This window comes from Ammospiza nelsoni, chromosome 4, assembly GCF_027579445.1.
Source record: "Ammospiza nelsoni isolate bAmmNel1 chromosome 4, bAmmNel1.pri, whole genome shotgun sequence".
NCBI lineage: Eukaryota > Metazoa > Chordata > Aves > Passeriformes > Passerellidae > Ammospiza > Ammospiza nelsoni.
This window is the reverse complement of record NC_080636.1, coordinates 68,797,346-68,805,803: the sequence shown is the minus strand read 5'-3', so window position 1 is coordinate 68,805,803 and position 8,458 is coordinate 68,797,346.

The following is an 8,458-nucleotide window of genomic DNA, read 5'->3' as shown; positions in this document are numbered from 1 at the left end:
GTTTTTTGTTGAGTATCAGATACTTGCATTCTCTAAAAGCATTTCCAGCTCTAATGGGAAAAGAACGAGTTGTGAACCTGAAATGAACTCCACGTTTCTCTCTGTGGAGATAAAATGATAAGAATTTAAACCATGCTGAGATCTGCCCTTCCTTACATTTGAGAAGGGTGTAGACTCAGGGTAGGTGTGGCTTGACCTTTGCAGACATGGTAGAAGGCATAAAGCTTCACAATTAAGTACTCAGAACCAAAATGGATTATGAGAGGAATTATATGTTCAGTTCCAGGAAGCTTCTGTTTCCTATAGGATCACATCTACAACTCTTTCTTTTAGAAAGAAAGGTCAGTCCTAGCAGCCAATAGCTAGGACTGACCTCTTTCATTCTTGTATCTCCTGTGAATGGCTGAATGCCAGGTCTCACAGCATTTTAGTATTTCTTGCCTCTTACTTAGGATACACCTAAGTACAAAACCTGTACCTTCTGACATAAGATCAGGCCTCAGAGAGCAGGATGTAGGCGAGGTAGCAGCCTGTCAGAACCATGATCTTCTCCCTTCAGACCACACTTGGTGTACCTACACTGGCACAGGGGTATGACTGGCATGGACAGATGCATAGAAGAGGCACCACAGGAGTTAAGGGGTATCAGTCTGTGCACTGCTATTAGGATGTGTAATTGGGCTGCTAGTATATATACTGAAGTATATTTCACTGTCACAACTCTCTACAGCAACCAAAAAATATTTAATAAAGGTGTGCCATCCTGTACTGCCATAACAGACACTGATCAACACACGGATCCACCTGAAAATGTGGTGCAGTACATCCAACCCAGCTCTTAGATATGGATTTCTCCCCATACCAGACTCAATCAGAAGGCCAAATTTATGATTTCTTTTTTTTCAGGTAGTCTTGCAGCACTACAGTCAGCTATAATGAACTGAAAGTTAGATTTAAACACAGGGTGTTGAGAAGCAATGCTTTCTGCCACAAATGCCCTCAGCATATCCCTTCCTGGGTTGTGACTGATGGCCATTTTGGATGCTTATCACCAAAAAATTCTATCACCTGTATGAAGACTTGGTCAGAGATTAAATACACCCTATGCTGAGATGGGGGTTTCAGAGAAATAAGGATTGTAGGAAAAACACAATTCACATTTCCATCTGAAAATGAGAGTGCAGATACATGGATCTCCAGACTTCAGCATGGTTTCTGATTTCAGATTCTAGACAAAAGTGTAAAATTTCTGAAACAGCTTCCTTGGAACTGCAAAGGCTGTTGAAAACTTTTTGAGTTAGCAATATGTGGGTTTAGTATAATCACCCAGACAAAGGGATGTATCACATATTAGCAGCTGTGATGGTCAAACCAGAATTAACAATGTAATGCTATATAGAAAGTGCTTTAACTGAATATTTTTTTTTAAATATGTGTTTCAAAAATATGTTTATTTTCTAATAATCAGCTGTGTTTCATTGCTTCAGTCCTAATTTCCACTTGCATAGAGGAGCAGACAAAGTGCCTTCAGGACTACTAACAGATTTTGATTCAGGAACCTGAAGTTAAACAGGCACAGGCTCAAAACACAGGCTGAGAGGCTTCCAAACAGCCTTAATTTAGCCTCTCACTTGCACACACATTATAAATACAGTCTCTCTGCAGACTACCACACTTTTTTCCTTTAATATCTGTCTGGTTTAAAGCTGGATGCTGTTTCTTTAATTCTACTGGGACTATTTATATGCTTAAATATGTCCTCAAATTCTGCAGAGCTGGACTATGACAGGACTGGAGGCTGCTTCCATGATTTTAAATGTTGATTCATAACACTACATTAGAACTGAGCACTTGGGTTAGGTCCTTTAAAGGTATTTAAATTACAAACTATGGAAAATAATTTTTTCAAATAATCTAGGAACAAAATTTGCCCCAGATCAGATATCCATACTCTTAAATGTAGTTAGTGGTTATTTGCATTTTTAGTATCTGAGAAGGTTTGAAAATGCTTGTCTTTCATGTTTCTTTAGAGTCTGGACTCTATATAAACTATTTGTGAAGTAAAGCTCAGTAATTACAGTGAAAATATGCAAAGGAAAAACTCACAACATTTAATTCAAGAACAGAAAAAGTGACCTAGATGGGAGGATCAAATGAGAGCTGCCACAGCCTAAAAAAGTATCAAGCAACATTTAAGCAGCATTATTTTAGGACATCAAAGATTATCATCAGATACTTTAGGTGTGGCTGGAAAAATTTTAGTACTCACATTACAATTTGGATGTGCTGGTGTGTTTTTTTATGGTCTAGTATTCCTGAAGGAATGTGCTTTTCAGATTTTATTCTCTTCTTATGAATTGCTCACAGCTGAGAAAATACCTTCAGACATCCAGCTGAAGCACCCTAAAAATGCAAGTAAGGAGGATTTTAAAATATCTGCTTTACTTTCCCTCAAGTACCTTGTCTCTCTACTCGTCATTTTACTAAATCCCCAGTGACTGCACCCGGAACTGATTTCTGTTTGGTTTTCAATCCTTTACTTCATCAATCTCATGTCTTGTTATCTCTTTAAGAGAAATATTTCAATTTCCACAGAGTACTGAGGGTTTTTTCAAGGCAGATCTTAGGCTAGCATTGACTTGTAAGTGACAGCTGCTGATCAGGCCCCTCCGTGTCAGCCACACAGCGCTGGCGTTCCGCGGGAAGATCATTCACGGGCTGACAGCTCTTCCCCATTCCCCCCTGTGCTTCTATCAGGTGAGCTGGCACATGAAAGCCTGTGACCATACAAGGCTCTGATCCTTGTGAGGGACACCCAGGATGTGTTTCTTCTCTCACTCCCAGGAGCAGCCACAGAGAATTTCTATCCTCTGATTTTTTTTTCTAAATTGCACAAGATACTCCTTTTAGCATGACAGTTGTATTGTCTGCCATGTGTCTGTCTGTGCTGGCAGGTCTGCTGCTCCCCTGTGCCTGCACAGCCATTTCTGTACAAAACAGCTTCATTCCCAACACCAGAGACTCAGGAGTCAGCTCCTGTTCTAAACAGGCTTTTGAACAACTCCCATCCCTCTGTGAGGCATCTCAAGTACATTAATTCTTCCTAACTTATTACATGGCTCATCTTTTGGGGTCCACTTCTGGTCAGATGTGTTCCTCAGCCCCTGACTGAGAGTGGAAGGGGATCCCCTCCTGACAGCTGGGTTGCAGTGCCCAACGACCTCTTTGTTCCTTAAACTAGGACTTGGATTGTTTACATCAGCTGTGTACTTAATACAGGTTTAGGATACTGCAATCCTACAAAAAATTCATATTTCCATTTGTATAATTTCAGTCTCTAATTCCAACTTGAACCCTAATACAATACAATTATTTTTAAAGAATAAACAAACCTTTACCTAATAAATCCCCATCCTGTTCCACAAAGAAGTGAAAGTCTGATTTACTCATAAATAAAAGGTCAGGAAGGTGACCCAAGTCTTTTAAAAAACTGATGGTTTTTATTTCAGTTTCATTCCAGCACTGTCTTCAGAAGAACAAAATATAAAAGATTAATAAATCGTAAATTTCCTTCCCAGTAGTGGCATGTTACAATGAATAAAAGTGTCTGAAAATTTGATTCTCAGAATTGCATTGCTCATGCCTTGGCTTCTTGTCTGAGATGCTCATGGCTTCATGCCTCATGAGGATGCTCTGCACAGTTTTGAAAATAAGTGGGGCACAGCATCCTGACCCAAAACCCTGGGTTTTCCCTGTTAAAACAGACAGTTTCGGGGGCAGAAAAGGGCACAACTCCTGTTGGTGTCCAGGAGCACTCTGAAGTTACAAATTTAGGAGAAAGCACTAATCATTTAGCTATCAAAAGGAATATGAAGCTGTAGCGTTGAGGTAAGAGCAGGCTTTAAAAAAACACAAACCCTAAAGTTGTACTTTGAGGGGTTCATCCCACCATTACCCAGCCTGCATTGAGACAAAGACAGACCTCATGGAATCCCACCTAGATTTTAAGGGTAGATGTAAGGAAGGTCATTGTGTGAAGGATTTTATGGGTGAATCCCCACTAGGCTACAGGAAAGCTCTGCTGGGGACTACCTACACCAGCTAGTAATTGTGTCTCTCCCGTGGTCAAATAACAAGATGACTTTGCTGACCAGACATTGTCCTTTTGGAAGTGCAGTTTCAGCTGTGGATTTTGCCTGAGGGAAAGCTGAGCTTCCAGGAGGACTTATCTTTCACAACACAGTCAATGGAAGCAACAGAATGGAAGCATCATCTATTTTAGGAATTTATGTAAGTCACAAGTAATTCAGCAATCTTTTGGCAAGTGCAAAATGTATAATCCATGTACTGCTTTCCCAAAAATTAATAGAAATGAAGTGTCCAGCTTCAATACAAATCTGTCAACAATAAAAATCTTCAATATAAATCTGTCAGTGCTCTCAGTGCATGCTGAGGCCTCTTCCATTTCAGAGACTTTTAATCATAGAAGTCTCTATTTGAACCCATTTTAAAATTTTTTAAAGGAAACTTAGATGTAAACATCTGAATATTTTCAAGTATAATTTTGTAGAAGCAAACATCTGGATACTTTCAATTTTAGTTTTTGTATTTTATTTCTCTTCCTATTGAAGTATCCAAAATATTGTCAGCATGAAATAGCAGCCTGTGTTATGTGAAAAAAGAAAACAAAAAAGAAAACGAAAAAGACAATTACAAGTTAGTCAAGCAAAGAGATTCTTAAAACTGGCAGATACTTGTTTTTATGCTTTTATTGTCATTCTCATTTTAGTTATATTATATTGTCCCAGTTGTTAGGGATAATATCTCATTGTTCTAAGCTTTGTTCTAATTTATACTGGTGGCACTGGCTTCAGAAATATTGAAAAGATTGAAAGATTCTGTTTTTTCCTGAAGCACCTCTGTGTCTGAAATAAAATGTAACTTCTCCTTTCAAATAATTAAGATTTGAATTTGTTGGAAAGGGAGCTTTGTCATCTGCAACTTGGTCAGGCATTGCTTGCCCTGAAACAAGTGCAACGGTGGATGCAGTTCCAGATCCCCATGAGATTTCCACACAAGGATGGATTTTAGCCTTGATTCTGCAAATCTGGCTTAGCTTAGCAGCCCACAGAAGTGCCATTGCAGCTGACACTCTGGCTGACTCCAGAAGATCCCTGTGGGCTTTGCACAAACTCTTCTGCTTTGATGTTTGTTTGTTTTTAAAATGTTGCAGTGAATTGCAATACACTGCTATTTTCCATTCTTTCACAGCAACTGGTGGGAAAATTTTGTCCGTCCTTTCTCAACATATGTCAGAGACAGAAACAAGTCATTAAGGGACTAGTAGAACTTGGCTGGTTCTAGTCCCTGCCTGCACTCCAGAGCAGGTGGATTAGCTGCTCAGGACTGCAGCAGACAAGCTGTACTAGCAGGTTTGTAATAAAAGCCCTGCAAGAACCATCAGCTTGCCACATCACTTGAAAATTTAGCTGTTGTTGTTCTCACAGGAAAAAGGAACTAGAAGGGCTTTAGCCAAGCGGCTGCAGCATTGCAATACATTTCTGTTTTTCTGAAAATGTCACTCTGATGACATGCTGTAATCTCAGTGATGCAAATCCTTCTCTGTTAGGGAACAACATCAGCAAACAGCCTAGCTTTGTGCTCAGAAATGCCCTTTACACTCTAAAAACCAAAGAAACAGTAACATTGAACATGCACAAATATTTCCAAATGGGTAACATACATTGCAAGCACCCTGAACATTTACTGGTTTTACCTGTGAAAAGACACTTCTTTTTGCTAAGGTGCATTGTGGATCCTAGTAAATGCACTAAGGTCCATGAAATAGACCTTACAATTTACCCCTCTTACAAAACCATCCATGACTGAAGCTACATGGGTTTCCAAATGCACAAGTTTGTTTTGCAGCGAAGTTGTCACTACAGGTTTTGGTTTCTGCATTCCAACTATGAAGAGAGATGCATGAGGCTGAAGACAACAACCAAGGCAAGGGTACCAACCTTGCTTTCCAGGCAGGCCAAAGGGAGCCTGCTTGGGAAGCAAGGTTGGTACCTTTGCCTTAGTACCAGGCAAAGGTTCAGGGGAGCACCATCCCAATGCTGCTGGGCATGGTCCAAGGTAACTGCCCTTGCTTGAGAGTCTGATTTGTCAGCATCCAAAGTACCTCATTCCTCTTTCTCTACAATTAAAAAAAAATAAAATTGGGATAGTCAAACGCATGCCAAACCACTTTTGTATGCCTCTAAAATCTTAATTAAAAGGTACTGTGGCCAAGAGTCACATTTCCTGTACTTTTATTTGCCTTAGAAATCATACTTGTGTACATAGCAGTATATGGCTATCTTGCTTTCAAGGGGCAGTGATGAGTTGTTAGCCAAATATTTGTCAATAACAGTTGATGGGAACTTGAGGAGAAATGCTATAACCTATGTTGAAAGACTGAAAAGGGAAAGAGAAATGTATATAGTTCTTTACATTAGAAATATAGTGTAAACATGCAGCAAAGATACAAAACAAAAACAAATCCTTTCCTGTTTTCCCTTTCAGTTTCTCTCTCTTAGTTTATGTTTTTGTAATGGATGAGTGAGCTGGGTTGAGTCTACACAATGGGGCAAAACCACAAATATGCAGGGCAGGATAAATCAGAGGAGCATGAGTGCAGCCCATGTGGTACTAGAGTGGCAAAGTTGGGAAGGAAATGGGGAAGAAATAGAAAGGAGTATAGCACATCTTTCCTGTACATTTAAACAATGAAAATATGGTTAAATATTATGACTTTGCCTACTGTTGACTAAAGTTCAAGGAAAGCTGAGGATGGACAATAGTGCCAGCCTTGGGACTTTGCCTTTGCTGGCCACCAGCCCATTATCAGTCTTCCTATTGCCAGACGAGACAAAATCACCTCTGAGCACAGATGGGTAGCCTCAATTTCTGGACTTCCATCATTCAAACAGTCTATGTCAATTAGACACTATTACTAATCCTTGGAGTTTCTGTCATTTTTTAATGGAAAAATCTTAAAAGTATTGGCAAGTTTCACCTCTGGCACTTGTGTCTGGTAAGTGTTATTATGCACGATTCTAACATCATATTAAAGAATATCTCCTAGAAATATTTGATTTGTTGGTCAGTGCACTGGCTTCAAAACTCAGGGTTCCTCTTTATCTACTTGTAGGTGCAACTTTGCTTTCCCCCCCACTATTTTATGGTATACATACATTGCCAATACTAAGCAACCAGTTCAGATTTTTAGTTAACTGTATAATTCAAGGGGCTTAAATCTATCAACAAGCTGGTCATTAAAGGAATCACCGACCTATTTCTCAGCTACTCAAGCTAAATAACCTAAAACTGATGACCTATAAAAGCATCAGTGTGTTAAGAAAAATTATTAGCTAGAGAAGCAGAGCAGCAATTGATCACTCCCCACCAATCTGAACAGAAAGATTCACCAGCTTCGACAAATTCCAGAACTCAACAAATTCTGACCAGAAATCAGATTTTGACAGACTGATGTCTAGGGGAAGTACTATGAAGCTCCTACACAGTCACCATTCAACACTCCTTTCTTAGATTACTACTGGAAAATTTTATGCAAGTATTTAAAATGGCTCTTACCTGGATACTCCAGAGTAATATCTGGAGTGCAGACTCTCCTCAACTCAGAGAGATTAATTTTAGACCTAGCACTTATTTCTACAGTGGAACAACCCAATTCTATGGTCCAACCACTCTCCCTGCTTGGGTACATGTGTGGTTTAGACCCACATCCAAATCCTGAGCCCTGGCTAGCCCACCCTATACAGCAGGAAGATTGAAAATGTTTGGTTTAATTTTTAAGTTCTCCATTGCTCTTACCCACAGAGTACCACCCAACAGGAAACACATGGAAGCCCCTGGCCAGCTCTGACATGTTTCTGAGTGTGTGGACAGTGATGGGGTGGTGGGAACAGAGGACAGGGCGGTGTTTGGGGGGGCAACAGACAGACAGAGACTGCCAAAGGGGAGCAAAAGTGAAGAGGAGCCAGGAAGGGAGGCAGGATTACCTTCCCCTTGCCACCTCACACAACCATGGCACTGCAGACCCCCATGCCAGGCCCTGAATCCTGGTGGGAACTGAACCTTCTGTCCCCTGTCATCAGCAGCCATCGTCACACCAGTGTCTCAGAACTTTCTCACTAAGCCACCTGCTCATAACAAAAAAATGATGTGGTTTTCTGCTTTTTCCTCTTCCTCTGCACGAACCAGCCCAGAATACTCAGTTATAGGCTCCTAAGAGAGCCAGCCATTCATCCCATTTGCTGAAGACAGCCCACCTGGGGGCTGCCTTTTGGGACTGTAAGTGCATGTCGTCTCCCAGCCCTATGTGGGGAGGATTACAGCTTGAAAACCAAGGCAGGAGGGGAGGCAGTATTGAAATTTTCTTGCTTAACTACCC